Source organism: Anabrus simplex, chromosome 2 (genome assembly GCF_040414725.1).
Source record: "Anabrus simplex isolate iqAnaSimp1 chromosome 2, ASM4041472v1, whole genome shotgun sequence".
Classification (NCBI taxonomy): Eukaryota; Metazoa; Arthropoda; class Insecta; order Orthoptera; family Tettigoniidae; genus Anabrus; species Anabrus simplex.
Window position 1 is genome coordinate 179,689,837 of NC_090266.1, and position 24,443 is coordinate 179,714,279.

Genomic DNA, 24,443 nt, shown 5'->3' on the forward strand with positions numbered 1-24,443 from the left:
TTAGAAATTTCATGGAAAAACAGTGTAATGTTGTGTCTGAATGATGCAGTTAGTGTAAATTGTGTGTTTGGTATGTGTATAAGTAATCAAAATCTGGGATGCGTATATATTTACTCTAAGCAGTTCAGTGATGTTAGTACGTTACACACTGTAAGTTACGTTTTGCTTAGTTTCGTCCTTGGATTAGGGGAAGTAGGAAATAATATTACCATTTTTTGTTGAAGTGCCTGTAGTTTTGTGGTAGAATGCTTACAGAATATGAAGTTGTGCCTTTTGCAGTTTCTATATTTCTATAGACCTAAGTACTAGACATGGTATTTAATATACAGTACCTTGCACTTTCAGATCTCTAGCACCTATAACAAAGGTGATAATTTCTTGATATAAATAATATGATATGATAACCTTATACATTTTGTTAAAAAAGGGAGTTCAATAGAATATAGGTAGGGTATTTCACTGACAAGATACTGATCTTTGTATTGTCGGTGAATATTGCTGCACCGGGCGAGCTGGCCGTGTGGTTAGGGGCGCGCAGCTGTGAGCTTGCATCTGGGGGATAGTGGGTTCGAATCCCACTGTCGGCAGCCCTAAAGATGGTTTTCTGTGGTTTCCCATTTTCACACCAGGCAAATGCTTACTTTAATTAAGGCCACGGCCACTTCCTTCCAACTCCTAAGCCTTTCCTATTCCATCGTCGCCATAAGACCTATCTGTGTCGATGCGACGTAAAGCCACTAGTAAAAAAAAAAAATCTTATTAGTTAGTATGTTGCTTACTTCATAGTCATGTGATTCTTGTGCTGTAGTCTAAACAACAAATTCACTCCTCTTAATTTCTTTTTAATTCACAGAATACATTATTTTATTTTGTTGATTTTTCATTCCTTCATGAAAAAGAGTAAGGAATGGTTAAGGAATTCAGGAGGCTGTACGGTTCAAATCCCGTTACAAGATGATATCTGTATTTTTATTATTTTAATCTGTATTATTATTATTATTATTGTCATTGTATCATTATTATTGTTGTTGTTGTTGTTGTTGTTATTATTATTATTATTATTATTATTATTATTATTATTATTTTACCTGTGAGATTACTATTATTTTGTTATAATTATTATTCAATTCCATTATGCAATGCTTGTCGCTTGCGTATTTGTATTTGAGTGTATGCATATATACGTATATGTAGATTAAAATTAAATACCTGTACAGTGAGAATTGTTATATGTCAGATGTTGGATATGGCATCGTTACATTGTGCAGTACTACTGGCGATTCTGCCAAGTCATTGCTACTTCATGGCTTCGTCATCATGAGCTTTTAGCAATGCGCTCAGAGACTCAGCCGCCCCAGGGGATTTCACCATTACATGCAACAGTTTGAGGCGCTGTGGGAGTATGTCATTGTTATTTCTGGAGATTACGTAGCTGTGTCAACCAACGTCTATAAAAGGTGGATGCATATTGTAGCGTCAGTCATTCGTTAAACGGAAGCAGTACAGTGAAGAAGCCAAAATGGGTAAGTGAACAGTCATTATTCAATTGGAAGCAGATACCACAGTTGGTAGGAGAGTGAACGAAGATGGAGTGGCCTCAGTCAGTCAACGGGAGCCAATAGTTAAACGGAAGGTGAAGAGAGAAGAAGTGGATGGTGAACTGATGGACACACTTGCAAAGAAGTGATACCATACAGACTTACAAAGAGTCATATGATATGGAGAAGTAGCAGTCACATGGATACATTACCAAATTAGGCGCGACACATCTACAGTAAACACCAGATTTAAGGAATACGTCGTAATTACACTCAAAGTGTTAAAGGTACAGTCAAGTGAAACAGTGAGGGATATATTTTGTATAAATTGTTAAATGTCCGGCCAAGAAGAATTCAAATTCATGCCTAGTTTCTTTCAGTTGCAATGTCATAATTTCATATTCTCATCTGTTTTATCGCAACAAGACTCACTATTTTTTATATATTATTTAAAGAATATATGATGTTCTATCAAACAAATTCATAGTTTTATTTCAATGACAGTAAAATATCTTAACCTCAAAATTAATGGGGAAACCGAACGCCAATCTCCCTTTCCCAGAACTTATATGGTATGTTGGCAAAAGTAAGCTTATTACCCCACACCCTAGAGATAGTCAAGATTCTCATTCTATTATTGCTGCACTGAGTGGTAGCTGGCGCCCTTCAAATAACGTATGTGTAAGTAAGCAGGAAAGAAGTAAGTGTGAGTCCAGGGTTCAATGATTGCGTATTTTATTTAATGAATGTTAATTTTCATAATTTTCATGTTAAATGCAAATATTCAGATTTTTCAATATAAATGCTGTTTTATATGTTTCAAAATTTAGTCAGCGAGTCACGAACATGTTCACAATGTTGCTCCCAACGTGGGGCTCGAATAAATTCAGAATCTGTTCTGAATGACAGCATATCATAGGTTCATTTTGGGAAGAGTATGCACATTTAAGCCAACGGAATTATTACCGGTAAATGTCAGGAGTGTTAGTTTGTGATATATATTTGTATTTTGGGGATATGTCAAGGGATTTGAAGAGGGAAATTAATTTGAGATCGCGTACTATCTCTAGTGAACCAAAGATTGACAAGGAAGACAATAACAAGTCATGTGACGACGAGGCCATTGCTTCTGCGGACATCCAAGGTGAAATTCAGAGTAGGGAACAGGTGAATACGATGGAAGTTTCTGAGGTAATTCAGGGAAGTGCAGAAATTGAGAAGCACACAGAGACTCGGAAGGAAGTCCCAGGGGGGATGAATTTTCCTTGCTGATGGCCACGATAATTAGTAGTAATGAAAGTCAGAAACGAATGGAGGAAAAGATTGATACGAATAGTGAAAATAATAAGATAGAGATGAAAGAGATGAAAGAATTTTTTAGTAATAGTAGTAGTGGAAATAATAAAGAGATGAAAGAATTAATTATTACTAATAATGAAAATTGTAATAAACAGATTAACTCTCTAAGTAGTAAAATCGAAGAATTGATTAATGGTAACAGTGCGATTAATGATAAAATAGATGGGCTAAGTGAATCACTAAATTCTAAAATAGATACTAAGATAGTAGAGGTAACTAGTCAAATATCTAAGTTAGAAAATAAGGTAAATAAAGAGAGTGTTGACCTTAGAGGAGAAATGGAGTCGAGTCGGAGCGATCTTCATACTCAAATTGAGCATGTCAAAGGAACTTGTACAGAGAATATCAAAGAGTTAAGTAATAAGATTTCTAGTAATCGGGAAGAAATTCACGAGATTGTAGACAAAAGACTAGACAAGATCCATCATGCAGTGGGGCAAGATATGAGGGAATGTGTCAGTAAGGTAGAAACGTTTGAAAAAGAGCTTGGGCCGGTCAGAGAACTAAAGAATAAACAAGAATCTTTGTCGCAGAAGGTTACAGAGAAAGAGGAAAAACTACAGGAAGAATTGAGAATAATGAAAGAGAATGCGGGGAGAGTGGCGGAAGGAAAAGTTTTGAATTGCCAGAGGGTACTACAGATTACAAGAGAAATAGTAGTAACGAGTGGTTTATACAATAGGGACCAAGATTTGCCTAAGTTTACTGGAAAACAATTTAATCCTGTGGAATTTGTAACATTAGTTGAGAAAAGATTTGCAAATAAGTTGAGGGATAATATTATCGAATGGGAATACGTGTTAGAGATCTTGTCTAATTCCTTTATCGGTGAAAGTAAAACCTGGTTTCAAGTGTACCGTAATAATATGTCTAATTTGGAAGAATTTAAAGAGAAGTTTATTAATAAGTTTTGGGATGAGAATGTCCAGGGTCGTGAGAGAGAACGGATTATGTTTGTTAAATATAGACAACAGGAGGGAGTGTCTATGACAGAATACTTTCTGGCACACGTGCTTATCTGGAAAAATCTTAATAGTATTGGTTCAGAAGTTGATATCGTAAGGATTATATTAAAACATTATTCTGATAGGATTAGGGAAGCTGTGTGTATGCAGAAAGTTAGTACTATCAAAGAAATGGAGGTATTGTTAGATAGTTTTGATTCTCTGAATAGTAGCATAGGTGGTAATCGACCGCAAAGTAGAACTGTAGAGGGAGCGGGAAACAGGTCAGATAATTTTCAGAGGAGAGGTAACAATTATGATCAGACGAGGGTTAATAGGAATTTCAATAGTGATAGAGGTCAGCAGAGTTACCCGAGGCGATCCGACAATGGGAGGCGTGGGGATTTGAGTCATAGAGATGAAAATAGGCCTATCACGAATGTTATTCAGGATCCATCATTGAGCCAGTGGACTGCATAAACAGGTCACGAAAACAGTCCGATGGTAAAAGTTGTCAAAAACAGGTAGGTAGTGTAGATAATTGTGTAGTAAAAGTAGATTTAAGAGAACAACGTGATTGTGACCTAAGTAGTGATAAGTCAAATGTTTTAAGTGATGACATAGTCATAGATAATAAAGTAAGAAATAGTAGTATTAATTTAGGTATAAGGAGTGATTTGTTAAGTGATGTAAGTAGTTATAATACTGAGGATATAAGTAGTGAGGTAGTGACTCCGACGATAGAAATTATGATATGGAGAAGAAAAGTGAAGGTATTATTAGATTCTGGTAGTGAAAGGTCATGTATTAGCTCCAAGCTTTACGAGGAAGTTCTGAAAGAAAGTCAGAATATAACGGAGATTCCTGTGAGGCAAACCTTCATTATAACAGCTGTTGCTAGCAAGTCACAGAGAGTAAATAAAATGATAGCGGTACCAATTACGATTGAAGATGAATGTAACTTTCAACCATGCCTTGTTGTGCCAAATTTGGTGTATTCAGTTATTTTAGGAGCAGACTGGCTTACAAATCATGGAGCTAGATTAGACTTTGATTCGGGTAATGTGTGTTTGTCCTGGGGGAAAACTAGCAAACAAGTATGTGTGAATTATGAAGGGTCTGAGGTAAGTGTTGATAAAGTGTGTTCTAGTAAAGGTATTAGGGAGGTGAGTGAAAGTGTTCCTAGTGAGAGGGGATGTTGTGACGTGTGTCACGTGTGTATACGACAGGATCCAAGGGATAGTCTGTATGAGACAGTGGCGAGAAATAATTTGAGTGAATTAAAGGAGGAGCAGTTGTGTTTGACATTAGGTGAGTATCGAGATGTATTTAGTGATAAGCCAGGAAGAACACATGTATATGAACACAAGTTTGTTGTACATGACCATTCATCATTTGTGGGACCTAAGTACCCCATTCCACTTACGTATGCTAGTGCTGTCAAAGAACAGATAAGCATTATGCTGGATTACGGAATAATTGAACCATCTTGTAGCCATAGTATTAATCCTTTAATTATCGTTACCAAGAAGGATGGGTCAGTCAGGCTGTGTATTGACGCCATTCTTATGAATCAGAGGATTGAGGCAGACCAACAGAGGCCTGAAACAGTCGAAGAACTCATTCAGCGTTTTGAAGAGAAAACATGGTTTTCCATCATGGATTTGTCTTCTTCATTTTGGCAAATTCCCCTCAGAAGAGAGGACAGACCTCTCACAGCTTTCGCGTATAAGAATTGTTTGTATCAATTTGCTAGAGTCCCTTTTGGTACAAAAACCTCTTCCGCAGCGTTGATTCGTGCTATGTCTAGATTTTTATTTCAGGAAACAGGGGATTTTGTTACAATGTACATTGATGACGTGGTAATAGCATCTCACACTTTTGAAGAACACATGGAACATTTGAACATAGTTTTACAGAAAATTAGAGAGGGGGGGCTTCACATTAAAACTGGATAAGTCAACATTTTGCATACAACAGATCACATTTTTGGGACACACTGTATCTGCACAGGGGGGTAAAACCAGAACAAACAAGATTAGAGAAGATTAACAACACGAGCACTCCACGTAATAGTAAACAGTAAAAATCATTTTTAGGGGTTTGTAATTATTTTAGACGTTTTGTTATCCAATATGCAGCGTTGTTGGAGCCATTCAGAGGCTTATTGAAAGGTGGAGCTAAATGGAAGTGGACGGTTGAACATGATGAGGCTTTTATTAGGCTGAAGACAGGTTTTAATGATGCCGTTATGTTAAAATACCCTATACCTAATCGCGAGTTCGTACTCATGACCGATGCATCGGAAAAGGGTATTTCCGGATGTTTGTGTCAGAGGGATGACGAAGGAAATTTGGGTATTGTTTCTTTGGCGAGTCGGGGACTCAGCTTGACAGAAAAGAGATATACCATCACGGAAATTGAGTTCTTGGCCATTATTTATTCATTAAGCAAATTTAGGATGTATGTATTAAGAAATAAGTTTAAGATATGGACAGATCATCAGGCATTAGTATTTATTAAGACATGTAAGTTAACAAGTAATAGAATGACAAGGTGGATTTTAGCTGTCAGTGAATATGACTTCACTATTCGACATATTAAAGGTAAAGATAATGTCTTGGCCGATTTCCTCAGTAGGAATTTATCAGGTAATACGGAGTCCAGGTATGTAGATATATGAGAAGGAATACTGGTATGTGTGGGGAAGGTAATGGACAGCATGACAGAACGAGATCGGTTACGTCATCTCATGTTGGAACAAGAGGAGGAGGAGGATGAGATAAATGCCATCCTGACCTGGCTAAGAGATAAGGAGGCAGATGATGTTGTGAAGAAAGGTAAAAGTGAGTACAAACTAAGTAGTGGTTTCCTGTCAAGGAAGTGTCATTCTGGGCAATTTAAAGTTTGTGTACCAAAGTCATTACAGGAAGACATGATTTGGTATTATCACAAAGAACTCGGTCATTTTGGGGCAAACAAGGTTCTTTAAGCTATTCAAGGGAATTTTGTGTGGAAGAATATGGGAAGGAGTATTAGGAAATTACTTGCGACCTGTGATCTATGTCAACGTAGTAAGTATCCTAACAGGACGTTTGAGGGCCCACGGCAAGCCGTCATTGTAGACAAGCCCGGCCAACTTATATGCGTAGATCTGTTCGGGCAACTAGTAAAATCTCGGTATGGATACCGGTATGTGTTCGTTTTGATTGATGCCTTCATCAGATATGTCAAAATGTATCCCCTGAGAAAAGCTACGGGAAGGGGTTGCCTAAAGCAGGTTATTGACAGATATATTCCTGAGTTTGGATGTCCACTCAGAATATTATCAGATCACGGCAGTCAGTTCAGTTCAAGGATATGGACTACCAAGTTGAAAGAACTGGGTGTTAAGGCCATATATTCGTCTATTCGATACCCACAAGGTAATATGGTCGAGCGGGTCAAGAGAGAGATCGGGAGAATATTCAGAGCATACGTACATGATAAGCACAGTTTGTGGTTTTCACGACTGGGTGATGTAGAACGATGGTGTAACACTACGTTACATGAGTCTACGGGATGTACGCCGTATGAAATTCATTTTGGTAGGAAACCAACTGATAAAATTGCAAGTATGTTAGGCATAGACTTGGGAGAGGGAAAATCTAAGGATTATTATATCCAGCTGGCCAGGGAAAATTTAATCAAAGCAGGCAATAAACGTATTCGCCAGCAGAAAAGGGCAAAATTGGACGAATTCAGTTTGGGTGACAAGGTGCTACTTAGAGTTCCATTCCCATCATCTGCAGAGGTGGGGAAATATGTCTAAATTCTTTCTTTTGTATCAGGGGTACTTCACTATTGTGAACCGTATCGGGAAGTGTGCATATTCCTTAAAAGATCAGGAAGGGAAGATTGTCGGTACTTACAACATTAAGAATTTAACGAAGTACTTCACGTGAGATTTGTTGAGATAAGAATAAGATGATTAATTTTTGTGAGAAACTGGCAAAATAAAACTAACATCTGCGATATGTGTGTGAACCAAGTGTCGTATTGGTGCATTGGAAGAATAAGTGCTACATTGTCATGGGCTGTATGACAAAGCGGAGAACAAAACATTGGACAGTTATCTACGATAACAAAATGCAAGAAAAGTTCTCATATAAGTGATATTTCACAAAAAGTTTTGATATGTTAAAAAAAAAAAAAGAAGAATGTAATTTAATCAATTAAAATTATTTGTATGTGTTTAATCAAGTGCTGTACTCTTCTGATTTGTATGAGAGAAAAAGAGAATGGGACACTGGACAATTATCTACGATGGCAATGTGCGAGAAAAATTCTCATTCATGTTTGTGGATTACTGTAGTCACGTCCTAGTTAGTGAACCATGGGCAACGGCTGAGTGGCCTAGTAAGTGGTCCTGAGAGTCGGGATACCAGTTGCTATGGAATAGGAGTGGGCATCTCGGACATATTCTGAGTCGTGGCCCTCCTTGTGCTCAGGTGGCTAGGACTATACAATTCACCGGTGGTCCATAACCCGTTAGAGGAGAGATCCTCACTTGGACTATGTGCAAGTAGGGCAGCATCCTGCTTCATGAATTTACCGAGCTCAGAACACTTTTAGCAAGCCTCGGACCTATGGGAGTAATGGAGTCCCACTCCCATTTGACAGGCGAGGTACTCCTTGGAAACAACTTGGCGAACGAAATGGAATTCGATGGGGAACTATCAATATTAATGGGGCTTATGGAAGAAAGAAGGTAGAACTGGCTGAGTCAGCAAAGAGGATGCATCTGGATGTGCTAGGAGTAAGTGATATTTGGGTAAGGGGAGATAAGGAGGAAGAGATAGGAGATTATAAAGTGTACTTGACGGGTGTTAGAAAGGGAAGGGCAGAGTCTGGGGTAGGGCTCTTTATCAGGAATACCATTGCACACAACATAGTTTCTGTTAGGCACGTAAATGAGCGAATGATGTGGGTAGATTTGTCAGTGGGAGGAATTAGGACAAGAATTGTGTCCATGTATTCACCATGTGAGGGTGCAGATGAGGATGAAGTTGACAAGTTTTATGAAGCATTGAGTGACATCGTGGTCAGGGTCAACAGCAAGGATAGAATAGTGCTAATGGGCGATTTCAATGCAAGAGTTGGGAATAGAACTGAAGGATACGAAAGGGTGATTGGTAAATGTGGGGAAGATATGGAAGCTAATAGGAATGGGAAGCGTTTGCTGGACTTCTGTGCTAGTATGGGTTTAGCTGTTACGAATACATTCTTCAAGCATAAGGCTATTCACGGCTACGCATGGGAGGCTAGGGGTACCAGATCCATAATAGACTGTATCTTAACAGACTTCGAATTCAGGAAATCTGTTAGGAATGTACGAGTTTTCTGCGTATTTTTCGATGATACAGACCACTATCTGATCTGTAGTGAACTAAGTATCTCTAGGCCTAGGGTAGAGAAAGTGAAATCTGTCTGCAAACGAATAAGGGTTGAAAATCTCCAGGACGAGAACATTAGATGGAAGTACATGGATATGATTAGTGAGAAGTTTCGAACAGTAGACAGTAAGCAGGTTCAGGATATAGAAAATGAATGGGTGGCATACAGGGATGCTGTAGTAGAAACAGCAAGGGAATGCCTAGGAACAACTGTGTGTAAAGATGGGAAAAGGCGAACATCTTGGTGGAATGAAGAAGTGAAAGCAGCTTGTAAACGTAAAAAGAAGGCTTATCAGAAATGGCTCCAAACAAGGGCCGAGGCAGAGAGGGAGTTGTACGTGGATGAAAGAAACAGAGCGAAACAAATAGTTGTTGAATCCAAAAAGAAGTCATGGGAAGATTTTGGTAATAACCTGGAAAGGCTAGGTCAAGCAGCAGGGAAACCTTTCTGGACAGTAATAAAGAATCTTAGGAAGGGAGGGAAAAAGGAAATGAACAGTGTTTTGAGTAATTCAGGTGAACTCATAATAGATCCCAGGGAATCACTGGAGAGGTGGGGAGAATATTTTGAACATCTTCTCAATGGAAAAGGAAATCATCATGGTGGTGTTGCAAACAGCCAAGCTCATGGGGAGGAGGAAAAGGATGTTGGTGAAATTATGCTTGAGGAAGTGGAAAGGATAGTAAATAAACTCCATTGTCATAAGGCTGCAGGAATAGATGAAATTAGACCTGAAATGGTGAAGTACAGTGGGAAGGCAGGGATGAAATGGCTTCATAGAGTAGTAAAATTAGCGTGGAGTGTTGGTAAGGTACCTTCAGATTGGACAAAAGCAGTAATTGCATCTATCTATTAGCAAGGGAACAGGAAGGATTGCAACAACTATCGAGGTATCTCATTGATTAGTATACCAGGCAAAGTATTCACTGGCAACTTGGAAGGGAGGGTGCGATCAGTGGTTGAGAGGAAGTTGGATGAAACCCAGTGTGGTTTCAGACCACAGAGAGGCTGTCAGGATCAGATTTTCAGTATGCACCAGGTAATTGAAAAATGCTACGAGAGGAATAGGCAGTTGTGTTTATGTTTCGTAGATCTAGAAAAAGCATATGACAGGGTACCGAGGGAAAAGATGTTCGCTATACTGGGGGACTATGGAATTAAAGGTAGATTATTAAAATCAATCAAAGGCATTTATGTTGACAATTGGGCTTCAGTGAGAATGGATGGTAGAATGAGTTCTTGGTTCAGGGTACTTACAGGAGTTAGACAAGGTTGTAAGCTTTCACCTTTGCTGTTTGTAGTTTACATGGATCATATGCTGAAAGGTATAAAATGGCAGGGAGGGATTCAGTTAGGTGGAAATGTAGTAAGCAGTTTGGCCTATGCTGACGACTTGGTCTTAATGGCAGACTGTGCCGAAAGCCTGCAGTCTAACATCTTGGAACTTGAAAATAGGTGCAATGAGTATGGTATGAAAATTAGCCTCTCGAAGACTAAATTGATGTCAGTAGGTAAGAAATTCAACAAAATTGAATGTCAGATTGGTGATACAAAGCTAGAACAGGTCGATAATTTCAAGTCTTTAGGTTGTGTGTTTTCCCAGGATGGTAATATAGTGAGAGAGATTGAATCAAGGTGTAGTAAAGCTAATGCATTGAGCTCGCAGTTGCGATCAGCAGTATTCTGTAAGAAGGAAGTCAGCTCCCAGACGAAACTATCTTTACATCGGTCTGTTTTCAGACCAACTTTGCTTTACGGGAGCGAAAGCTGGGTGGACTCGGGATATCTTATTCATAAGTTAGAAGTAACAGACATGAAAGTAGCAAGAATGATTGCTGGTACAAACAGGTGGGTACAATGGCAGGAGGGAACTTGGAATGAGGAGATAAAGGCTAATTTAGGAATGAACTCGATGGATGAAGCTGTACGCATAAACCGGCTTCGGTGGTGGGGTCATGTGAGGCGAATGGAGGAGGATAGGTTACCTAGGAGAATAATGGACTCTGTTATGGAGGGTAAGAGAAGTAGAGGGAGACCAAGACGACGATGGTTAGACTCTGTTTCTAACGATTTAAAGATAAGAGGTATAGAACTAAAGGAGGCCACAACAGTAGTTGCAAATCGAGGATTGTGGCGACGTTTAGTAAATTCTCAGAGGCTTGCAGACTGAACGCTGAAAGGCATTAGAGTCTATAATGATAATGTATGTATGTATGTATGTATGTATGTATGTATGTATGTATGTATGTATGTATGTGATATTTTATGAAATGTATGGATGTTGAAAAAGAAAATTATTGTTGTATACTCATTTAAAGTGTTTATCTGTGTCAGTGTTTTATATATATATATATATATATATATATAATTTTGTTCATAAATCAATCAATTCTTTGTTCTTTGATTTATTTATGACTGAGGCGAATTGTAACGGTTCAAATTCCATTACAAGATGATATCTGTATTATTATTATTATTATTATTATTATTATTATTATTATTATTATTATTATTATTATTATTATTATTATTATTATTATTATTATTATGTCCGTATTATTATTATTTTATCTGTGAGATTACTATTATTTTGTTATAATTATTATTCAGTTCCATTATGCAATGCTTGTCGCTTGCGCATTTGTAATTGAGTGTATGCATATATACGTATATGTAGATTAAAATTAAATACCTGTACAGTGAGAATTGTTATATGTCAGATGTTGGATATGGCATTGTTACATTGTGCAATACTACTGGCGATTGTGCCAAGTCATTGCTACGTCATGGCTACGTCATCGTGAGCTTTTAGCAATGCGCTCAGAGACACAGCCGCCCCAGGGGATTTCACCATTACATGCAACAGTTTGAGGCGTTCTGGGAGTATGTCATTGTTATTTCTGGAGATTACGTAGCTGTGTCAACCAACGTCTATAAAAGGTGGATGCATATTGTAGCGTCAGTCATTCGTTAAACGGAAGCAGTACAGTGAAGAAGCCAAAATGGATAAGTGAACAGTCATTATTCAATTGGAAGCAGAGACCACAGTTGGTCGGAGAGTGAACGAAGATGGAGTGGCCTTAGTCAGTCAATGGGAGCCAATAGTTAAATGGAAGGTGAAGAGAGAAGAAGTGAATGGTGAACTGATGGACACACTTGCAAAGAAGTGATACCATACAGACTTACAAAGAGGTCATATGATATGGAGAAGAAGCAGTCACATGGATACATTACCAAATTAGGCGTGACACATCTACAGTAAACACCAGATTTAAGGAATACGTCGTAATGACACTCAAAGTGTTGAAGGTACAGTCAAGTGAAACAGTGAGGGATATATTTTGTATTAATTGTTAAATGTCCGGTCAAGAAGAATTCAAATTCATGCCTAGTTTCTTTCAGTTGCAATGTCATAATTTCATATTCTCATCTGTTTTATCGCAACAAGACTCACTATTTTTTATATATTATTTAAAGAATATATGTTGTTCTATCAAACAAATTCATAGTTTTATTTCAATGACAGTAAAATATCTTAACCTCAAAATTAATGGGGAAACCGAACTCCAATCTCCTTTTCCCAGAACTTATATAGTATGTTGTCAAAAGTAAGCTTATTACCCCACACCCTAGAGATAGTCAAGATTCTCATTCTATTATTGCTGCACTGAGTGGTAGCTGGCGCCCTTCAAATAACGTATGTGTAAGTAAGCAGGAAAGAAGTAAGTGTGAGTCCAGGGTTCGACGATTGCGTATTTTATTTAATGAATGTTAATTTTCATAATTTTCATGTTAAATGCAAATATTCAGATTTTTCAATATAAATGCAGTTTTATATGATTCAAAAGTTAGTCAGCGAGTCACGAACATGTTCACAAGGCGTAGAGACTGCGGGTGTGAGCAGACATATGGGAGCTTGAGTGGTGAGTTGGAGGAAGATAGGAAGGAAAAGGGGGAGGTTGTAGAAGACAGGTAGGTTAATATTTTAAGGGGCAGGAAATTGAAGGCCAAGGTCTCTATTCAAGGGTAGAATTCAGGACAAATATTGTTCAGAAATCAATACAAGTCATTGTAGGTAGAAGAGCAGAGGGAAAATAAGGAACAGGGAACTCTTTCAGTGGTGGGGCAAAGTTGGAAGAATGGGAAACATAGAGTAGAGTATAGGAAAAGTGAGATGGAACAGGGTCATGGGAGGGAGAAAATGGAGTAGGAAGGAGGTTCTGTAGTCATCAAGAAAGATAGGGGAGACCAGAAGGGTAGGATATCAGAGGAGGTAGGTTGGGTTTGAGGCACTTGTCTTGGGGGGGGGGACTCTATTGTCAGTAGTGTGAAGGAAAGGGAGCCAGGGTAGAGTGTTATCCAGGAATTAGATCAAGGCAGACATTGAAAAAAGTAGAAGGGAAGGAGGATGGTAAAGAGTAGGTGGTAGTTTTTCACTTCGGTACAAACATGTTTACCGAACTAGATAGCTGCAGTCACGTAAGCGTGGCTGGTATCCAGTATTACATGTAACTAATCTCATTATTAGACCCGTATTGAACTATGCTATGATATACTAACAATTTGTTGGTTGTTTTGATCCACCTTTTCAATACAAATTACAGTTTGTGTTGCTAAGTTGTAATGTTACAACACTAATTTACCCGGACATGGTATCCAGTATTCGGAAGATAGTAGGTTCGAACCCCACTGTCGGCAGCCCTGGAGATGGTTTTCTGTGGCTTCCCATTTTCACACCTGGCAAATGCTGGGGCTGTACCTTAATTAAGGCCACGGCTGCTTCCCTCCCACTCCTAGCCCTTCCCTGTCCCATCATCGCCATATGACCTATCTGTGTCGGTGCGACATAAAGCAACTGGGGGGGGGGGGGAGGAAGCAAACATTAGGCTAGCAGGTACAGGTACCAACATAGGTGGGAGTGTGTGGGATATCCGATTAATGCTGCATGGGAGGAGTTCAAGGGAGCAGAGCTTATCATTGGAATAATATGTAGGGGGTATACTGACTGGAAGGAGATCGGGGATTTAAATGAGATCATGAACTGGATGTGTCCTCATGTGCATGCATAATTACTAGGTTTTGTTTGGAAGCATTTTAGGGAGGTACTATCAGGGAAACAGGGTAGACTTGAGTGTAGTGATAAAGAGTATAGGGAGCTGGAAGCTAGGTAAGGATGACATAAAAATTGTTACTGTTAAACTGTAAAAGTATTGTGAAGAAAAGTATAGAATTAAGTAATATAATATATTTACCAGATGCTGCAGTAGGAGTTGAATCATGGCTGAGAAGTGATATTATGGATGCAGAAATTTTCTTAGGAAACTGGAGTGTTTACAAGAAACACAGGATAGTAACTGTAGGAAGGGTAGAATATTCATACCGATGAAAGAAGGATTTGTAAGGTATTAAAAAGTTTAGGATGAGAAACATGAAATTCTAGATGAAATGCTCATCTCCAAAGGTCATGTTTTGGTGGTGTACACACCTGGAAAAGGTGGCATTACTGCTGATGCAGAATTATTTGATAAGAGAATGGGCTATGTGGGAAACACCAGAAATGAACGTGATTGTAGTGGGTGATGCCAAATTATGAAATATCAATTGGGAAGGCAATGCAATCGACAGGAAGCATGACTAACAAGTGATAGGTAAGTCTATTTTGGAAGGACAGTTGAATCGGAAAGTGATGGAACCAACAAGAGGGAAAAATATCCTAGCCATGGTGCTGTTAAAACCAGATTAGTTCCATATAGAATTTGATGTGATAGATGGTATAACTGATCATGAAGCTGTGTTTCTTACAGTTAAAAATAAAAGCAATAGAAAGGAATGTTGTAAAAGTAAGATTATTAGCCAGTTCTTGTGGTTGATAAGACAGCCATGAGGGGATTTTCTTAAAAGTAATAATTGATGGAAAATGGAAAATAAAAAAGTAAACTATCAGTGGGGTGAGTATAAAGTAATTGTTGAGGAATGCGAAAAGAGGTATGTAATTTTAAAGTTGGTAAGGAATGGTAAAAAGCCATTTTATTATAATACAGAAATAGAGAGACTAAGGAGCTGGTGCAGGTTGAAAAAAAATGTTATGGACGGTTGTGGAATTACTGAGAAATTGAAAGAACTTGCTAGGGAATTGAATCTAGCAAAGAAGTCTACTAAGGATAACATGATGGCAAGCATAATTGGCAGTCATAAGAATTTTAGTGAAAATTGGTAAGGAATGTATAGGTACTCTAATGTAAAAGATTCCAAGAAGGATATTCCAGGAATCGCTAACTAATGGACAACGGGAGCATAGTGTATATGTGGAGATTTACAAAAGGTGGAAGTATTCAGTCAGCAGATGTAGAGATTGATGGTTACAAGGATGGTGTCCAGGTAATACTAACAAAATACTGAAATTTACGTATAATAACAAAAATATCCTCCTCTGCGAACCATGTGACCTTGCAAGTAATCCATGTAACCTTGCCGCGGTGGGGAGGTTTGTGTGTCCCAATGATGCAGATAGCCGAGCCGCAGGTGCAACCATATCGGATGGGTATCTGTTGAGAGACCAGACTAACGAATGGTTCATCGAAAAGGGGGGTAGCAGCCTTTCGGTAGTTGCAAGGGTGGCAGTCTAGATGATCGACTGATAAGGCCTTGTAATAATACTCAACATGGCTTAGCTGTGTTGATACTGCTACACGGCTGAAAGCAACGGGAAACTACAGCCGTAACTACCTCCCGAGGACATGCAGCTCTCTCTGTATGAATGATGTACTGATGATGGCTTCCTCCCGGGTAAAATATTCTGGAGGTAAACTAGTCCCCCATTCGGATCTCCGGGTGGGGACTACACGAGAGGGGGCAATCATCAGGAAGATGGATACTGACATTCTGCGAGTCGGAGCGTGGAATGTTAGAAGTTTGAATCTTTGTGGTAAGTTGGAGAATCTGAAAAAGGAGATGGATAGGCTAAAATTAGATGTAGTTGGTATAAGTGAAGTACGTTGGCAGGAAGAAGAAGATTTTTGGTCAGGCGACTACCGAATTATCAGCACAAAATCAAACAGGGGAAATGCAGGAGTTGGTTTACTAATGAATAAGAAAATAGGGCAGCGAGTAAGCTACTACGACCAGCATAGTGAAAGAATTATTGTCGTCAAGATAGACACCAAACCAATGCCCACCACAATAGTGCAGGTCTATATGCCTACTAGTTCAGCGGATGATGAAGAAATTGAAAGAATATATGAGGAGATAGAAGATTTAATACAATATGTAAAAGGTGATGAGAATCTAACTGTGATGGGAGACTGGAATGCAGTGGTAGGCCAAGGAAGAGAAGGTAGTACAGTAGGAGAATTTGGATTGGGACAAAGGAACGAAAGAGGAAGTCGGCTGGTTGAATTCTGCACTGAACATAATTTAGTCCTTGCCAATACTTGGTTCAAACACCACAAACGACAGCTGTATGCTTGGACGAGACCTGGAGACACTGGAAGGTATCAAATAGACTTCATTATGATTAGGCAGAGATTCAGAAACCAGGTGTTGGATTGCAAAACTTTCCCAGGAGCAGACGTGGACCCTGACCACAACTTGTTGGTCATGAAATGCCATCTGAAGTTGAAGAAATTGAAGAAAGGAAAGAATGCAAAAAGATGGGATCTAGACAAGTTGAAAGAAAAGAGTGTGAGGGATTGTTTCAAGCAACATGTTGCACAAGGGCTAAATGAAAAGGTTGAAGGAAACACTATAGAGGAAGAGTGGAGAGTCATGAAAAATTAAGTCGGTAGGGCTGCTGAAGAAATGTTAGGAAGGAAGAAAAGATCAACTAAGAATCAGTGGATAACTCATGAGATATTAGACCTGATTGATGAACGACGAAAATACAAGAATGCTAGAAATGAAGAGTGCAGAAAAGAATACAGGCGATTAAAGAATCAAGTGGATAGAAAGTGCAAGGTAGCCAAGGAAGAATGGCTGAATGAGAAGTGCAAGGATGTCGAAGGCTGTATGGTCGTGGGAAAGGTAGATGCTGCATACAGGAAAATCAAGGAAACCTTTGGAGAAAGGAAATCTAGGTGTATGAATATTAAGAGCTCAGATGGAAAGCCACTTCTAGGGAAAGAAGACAAAGCAGAAAGATGGCAGGAGCATATCCAACAGTTGTATCAAGGTAAAGATGTAGATAATTTGGTTCTGGAACATGAAGAGGCTGTTGATGCTGATGAAATGGGAGACCCAGTTTTGAGGTCAGAGTTTGACAGAGCTGTGAGTGACCTAAATAGGAACAAGGCACCTGGAATTGATGACTTTCCCTCTGAATTACTGATTGCCTTAGGAGAAACCAGCATGGCAAGGTTATTTCATTTAGTGTGCAAGATGTATGAGACAGGAGAAGTCCCATCCGATTTTCGGCAGAATGTTGTTATACCTATTCCCAAGAAAGCTGGTGCTGACAGGTGTGAAAACTACCGCACCATTAGTTTATTATCTCATGCCTGCAAAATTTTTACACGTATTATTTACAGAAGAATGGAAAAACGAGTTGAAGCTGAGTTGAGAGAAGATCAATTTGGCTTCAGAAGAAATGTAGGAACACGTGAAGCAATCCTGACTTTACGTCTGATTTTGGAGGATCGAATCAAGAAGGACAAGCCCGCGTACATGGCATTCATAGATCTAGAAAAGGCATTCGATAATGTTGATTGGACCAAGCTATTTATGATTCTGAAGATGATAGGGATCAGATACCGAGAACGAAGAATCATCTACAATCTGTATAAAATCAGTCTGCGGTGATAAGAATCGAGGGCTTTGAAAAAGAAGCAGCAACCCAGAAAGGAGTGAGGCAAGGTTGCAGATTGTCCCCTCTCCTTTTCAATGTTTACATAGAACAGGCAGTAAAGGAAATCAAAGAGAAATTTGGAAAGGGAATCACAGTCCAAGGAGAGGAAATCAAAACCTTGAGATTTGCCGATGATATTGTTATTTTATCTGAGACTGCAGAAGATCTCGAAGTTGCTGAATGGTATGGATGAAGTCTTGGGTAAGGAGTACAAGATGAAAATAAACAAGTCCAAAACAAAAGTAATGGAGTGCAGTCGAACGAAGGCAGGTGATGTAGGAAACATTAGATTAGGAAATTAAGTCTTAAAGGAAGTAGATGAATATTGTTACTTGGGTAGTAAAATAACTAACGATGGCAGAAGTAAGGAGGACATAAAATGCAGACTAGCACAAGCAAGGAAGAGCCTTCTTAAGAAAAGAAATTTGCTCACTTCAAACATTGATATCGGAATTAGAAAGATGTTTTTGAAGACTTTCGTGTGGAGCGTGGCATGGTATGTAAGTAAAACATGGACGATAACTAGCTCAGAATGAAAGAGAATAGAAGCTTTTGAAATGTGGTGTTACAGAAGAATGCTGAAGGTGAGATGGATAGATTGAATCACGAATGAAGAGATACTGAATCGAATTGGTGAGAGGAGTTCGATTTGGCTAAATTTGACGAGATGAAGAGATAGAATGATAGGACACATCTTGAGACACCCAGGACTTGTTCAGGTGGTTTTTGAAAGAAGTGTAGGTGGTAAGAACGGTAGGGGTAGACCAAGGTATGAATATGACAAGCAGATTAGAGCAGATGTAGGATGCAATAGTTACGTAGAAATAAAAAGGTTAGCACATGATAGGGTGACATGGAGAGCTGCATCAAACCAGTCTATGGACTGACGACTCAAACAACAACAACAACAACAACAAAAATATTTACATAACAACAAAAGTTGAAAAATAGATAAGCACCTGGAATGATAAAATTTCTGGGAATATACAAATGGCAATATGTTTCAATATAGTACCATATCTGAAGTACTTAGTACTTTTTGTATGGGGAAGCTTTACCAAATGTTTGAAAAGTTGCTATAGTTGCCCATATACAAAGGAAAGTAACGGACGTTAATCATAACACCAATAGTTACAGACCAGTCAGTCTGGCATGGTTGTAAAAAGAAGTTACAGATTGCTACATTTGGTAATGAGAATATTTAGGAGTTGTAAGGATGTAAGAAAGAGGGCATGTATGTCACTGGTAGGACCACAATTAGAATAGAATGGAATACTCCCATCCCGTGGTTACAGATCGCCTGAAACTTGGGAGTGAGCATTTGTTTATTGCAATTCATTAAATTTGATACATGCATTACATTCTCCTCTTATAATTATTCGACTGTTAGTACACTAAATATAATTTATTTTGTTTTGGATGTTAACAATGTTATATAGTCAAGGACGGCCTGTATCTTCCCCTTCCTTAGCTTATTTAGTGCTTACATTTGTTTCACAAGTCTTACAGAGTTATCCTAACATTACAGCATACATTATGACAATTGATTGAGTGGATGACTACATGAATTGGTAAATGGATAATTTCATGGTTGAATAGGTGTGCATGAATGAATAACACTCTTCTCACCTGGTCACGGATTCCAAGTCCTGTCACCCAGTCATGGATAGCCACCAACTGTGGAGAGGGTTTCATGAATTATGAATTGATGAATGGATGCTTCCATGATTGAGTTGTGTTCATGCCTGAATGAATGAATGAACACTCTTCTCTCCTGCACCAATTGGGGGAGAGCATTCAGTAAGGGGTGAGTGCTTGTTTGTGAATTGATGAAATAACTTGAACATTCCATTGTGAATGAATGAAATAAAGCCTCCATGGCTCAGGCGGCAGCGCGCCAGCCTCTCACCACTTTGTCTCGTGGTTCTGATCCCGGTCGCAAGTCTTGTAGAGATTTGTGCTGGACAAAGTGGAGGTGGGATAGGTTTTTCTCTGGGTACTCCAGTTTTCCCTGTCATCTTTCAGTCCAGCAACACACTGAAATATCATTTCATTTGTCAGTCATTAATCAATGCTCCAGAGGAGTGTGAAAGGCTTCAGCAGCCAGCACAATTCCCATCCTTGCTGCTAGATGGGGGCTTCATTCATAACATTCCTGACCTAGTCAAATGACTGGAAACAGGCTACTGATGTTCTTTTTCATGAATTAAATTCTGACTGTCTAAATAAATTAATGAATTGATGGATTGCCGAGTGTATGAATGAATGAATGAACTGGATTCAGAGTTCTCTCTCCCAGTCATGGATAACCACCTATGTGAGGGGGTTTCATGAACGAATGAATGAATGAATGTATGTTCTCGTTCAGTTCAGCTGCACTTTCATAATTAAATTAAGGATAAAAGATAACACGACAATACAACATTTTATATATTACTACATTTTATATTATATTTAACCTATAATAGTAATTATATTTATTATTCTATGACAGGCATGTCTCTTCTTCTTATCCTTGCTTATTCCTGTTAATGATTGGTTTGTTTTTCTTATTTCATTTTGCCACATACTTTTTAAAATACAAAAGAAATTGCTATTCTTCCCGGTGTAATCCACTCTTTATTTATTAGTTTAACGATCATATAGAATTCTCACTCACTTTCTATGTTTGTTTTATATTCACTACCCAAATATTCATCTCTCAGTGCTTCAGTTCCCTTACATACTCTTAATAGATTCACCTCTTCCATTTTTCTCCACAGAATAAACACTGATTTTTGTTATCTGTTTCTCTGACTCTCATTAGTCACCACACCATGTCTCTTACTTCTTTTGTGAAGCCTTTCTCTCCTTATTGCCATATTTTGTACATATAATTTTCCAAAATTCCAGTAATGTCCTTTTAGTTTCACATTCTGCCATAATCTTCTATCACTCAATATCCTTCACTCTAATAATTACTTTATTACTGAATTCCTTATCTTTATTCTGAATCTCTTTGCCCCAGTAACTTCCCATTCTATTCTGTTGAGCATCATTTCACTATTGTTAGCCAGTAGTCCTCCTCTGCTTCATCTGTTGTTAGGACCACAATTGGAGGCTCCAATGAAAAATGAGAGCAAGTCCATTTACCATATTTTTCAGGAGATAAGAAAAACGTTGTACACACTCTACGACTTTTTATTTTTTCAAAAGAATTATGTTACATTAACAAAACAATAAGACAGAAGATAGGCAATGCAATAAGCAGGAACTTACAATTTGTATTACATGGTTTATGTAAAAGAAATATGAACATGGACATATTTATTTTTTATTTTGAATTATGATATTTATTCATTTTAATAAATTATTTTTCCAAAACAACCAAGTAATACAGTGGTACCTCGATATCTCGAATCACTTCGGGTGCTGTATTTTTATTTCGAGATAGAGAATACGGTTTTTGAGCATGTATAGCACATAGTCATATGTATCTACGGGCTTATACTGAATACATTATTTTTAACAGTATTTATAAATATACAAACAAACTCTATTTTACGGCATCACTTTAAATATAACCGTTATTATAGTAACTTCCTAAAGACTGGATACAGTACATACAGTAGTGAAACAAGAAACATACCTCGGTTAAGACCTTTGGAAAATAAAATCCGTTAGTCTTCTGTTTGTTGCTGTCAACCTTTCCTTCCTTCAAGTTGAAACTTCTGGTCAATACCACACAGCCGAGATTTGTAAATGGAACTTGTCATCCAGGACTTCGGGGATTGCTTTTGTACGTGACTTGATAATTAATTCACACCCAAGGAACAGCGTTGCTTCGCCGATTTTCGGATCACTAGAAGTTTTAGTTTTTCAGTTCCCGTCATATTAGCTCCCAGCATCACTGTAACCCTTTCTGTACCGTCTTGTTAACTGTTTCTCACAAACCACAAGTTCCGTATTGCACGCTTAATGTTGCACAAAATTAGAGTTACAGAGTATTTTTTGCTTCGAGGGAAGAAACATTTGCTTCAAGAAATCAAGAGATTGAAGTAACCAAATTTTGAATAATAGAGAAATAAATACACCTGATGAATAGGACAAGCGACCAGGAAACTTAAGTTACTTTGAGATAGTGAACATTTGAGTAACGGAGGTTCGAGATATCGAGGGGTCGACTGTAGTGCTCAATTTAATTGAGTTAAGCATCTTAAGACTTTAAACAGTCTTATTCATCATAGTCCTCTTCAGAGTTTGATGTTGCACATGGAATTTTTCTACAAAACTGTCAGTGTTCCTGAGGAACACTAACTATAACAGATGTCCTTAAGTTTTTTATCTTTGGTAAGTTCTTTATATTTCTGCTTAGGATAGCCTTTGATGCAGTTCTAAATAATGTTATTTGCTTTACGTCCCACAAACTACCTTTTAACGGTTTTCGGAGACGCCGAGGTGCCAGAATTTAGTCCCGCAGGAGTTCTTTTACGTGCCAGTAAATATACCGACACGAGGCTGGCGTATTTGAGCACCTTCAAATACCACCGGACTGAGCCAGGATCAAACCTGCCAAGTTGGGTTCAGAAGGCAAGCGCTATAAACGTCTGAGCCACTCAGCCTGGCTGATGCAGTTCTTGCTTACTGCCCCCTTATATAAATAGATATATTTTCCACGTCCCACATGTGTTAACTTCATGGTAGCTCTTCTCCCAGATCAAAACAATACTTGGCAACAGGCAGATATTCCTGGTACAGATGACTTCAACCATGGAGTATAAAATTCTTTGTAATTCATAACTTTTACAATCCTTTCATTAGATGAGCTCTGTGGAGGGTCTAACAAACTCTGCTGAACAAAATGAATTTCCATTGGAATTTTCTTACATTCTTTCATTCGTGAAATATATTGAAGAGGTGTGTAAATTTTGTCATATCTCTCCTTCCTCTTATCAATGGCCCCGAAGTCTTCATTGGTAGGCATCATTGAATAATGACTGGGACTAGAGTTTGTCACAGTAATGCTCTGAATTTTTTTTTGGTACACAAAGCTATTCTAGGTAGGTAAACAGATACTTGTTTTTGTTCTGGCTTAAGCAGTTGTCAAAAAATACATTAAGATATTCAACATTCGAGGATATGTTTTGCTCAATGAAGTCATCAAGGCAAGATATTACTTCGTCTGGACCTTTGCATGCAAAATATTCAGCACTCATGTACATTGCAGCCTTGTTTGAAAGCAAGTCATGAATACCAAAATTATGTAGCCACAGCTGCCTTCTGTAATATTCATCAGTTATATTGGTAACAGATAGCTGCAAGTTCTTCTGATAATCAAAGCAATTTACCATGTGAGTGTCTGGATAAGAGACGTGTGAAACTTTCAGAGCACTAAAGAACCGTTCTACTTGTGTCGAATGTAGTTGTTTATCCAAAGTTAATTTTTGATCTTTGGCTTGCTTAGCAGCTTCTGTATCTACATGAAATTTTTTACAGACATTGCAGATGTCTTTTCTAGGAAGGCAAAAAAAAAAAGAGTTGAAATTTGAATTGAAAATTCTTCTGAAAAATTCATGAGATTTCATTCACGGAATTCTTTTCCAGATACTTTTCGAGATATTTTTCATTTAACAGTTCTGGGTTTAGATAATGACTCTTCTGATCTTGAATAATGGCTCTCTCTACTGGGAAAATTTTGTAAAAGGTAATTGACTCGCTTCACTGTTTCTTCTTCCATCTGTTTTTGCTTCCCATGTTTCCCCCGAAAGATCTTCTGCATCCTCCTCAGTATTCAAAATCTTGTTTTCCAGCCCAGATATTTTAATATCATGAATTGATATGAAACCATTGAGACACGGAAATAAAGATTTTTCCTTCAATCTTGATATTATATTTAAAAATCCTCCTGGACCATGGATCTTGAGTTCTAGGTCGATGACCTTCAGGTTCAAGCATTGTAACGCGCTTTTTTCGTCTGTACTGTTCTTCAGTTTTGTAAAAAACGTTTGAATATTGCTTTCTAGCAGGATAGGCTAACTTTCGATGCATAGTTACACCGGCAAAATGAGGTTGGACGGGGCAAGTTGGCCATGCGGTTAGGGGCGCAGAGCTGTGAGCTTGCATCTGAGAATTCGAAAGGAAACCAACATGATTTCTTCTTGGTGATTTCTGACAAAAGAGTAGTGTTACGAATATGTTGGCAGCCTAACACAGTTCACGTTATTATGCCTTCAACTTACCGCTGTCAAATTTAGAATGGAATAGAGAGTTACATTTCATAAAAGAGATAGCTAAATTTAATGGTTTTAATATCAGTACCATTAATAGAATCATAGGAAATATTAGTAA

At 38.3% G+C, this 24,443-nt stretch overlaps 1 protein-coding gene across 5 annotated transcripts in view; it reads left to right on the forward strand.

Moving 5' to 3' along the window:
- RhoGAPp190 (Rho GTPase-activating protein 190) overlaps positions 1-24,443 on the forward strand; it is a 1,293,865-nt gene that overhangs the window by 507,445 nt on the left and 761,977 nt on the right. The window lies entirely within an intron of this gene.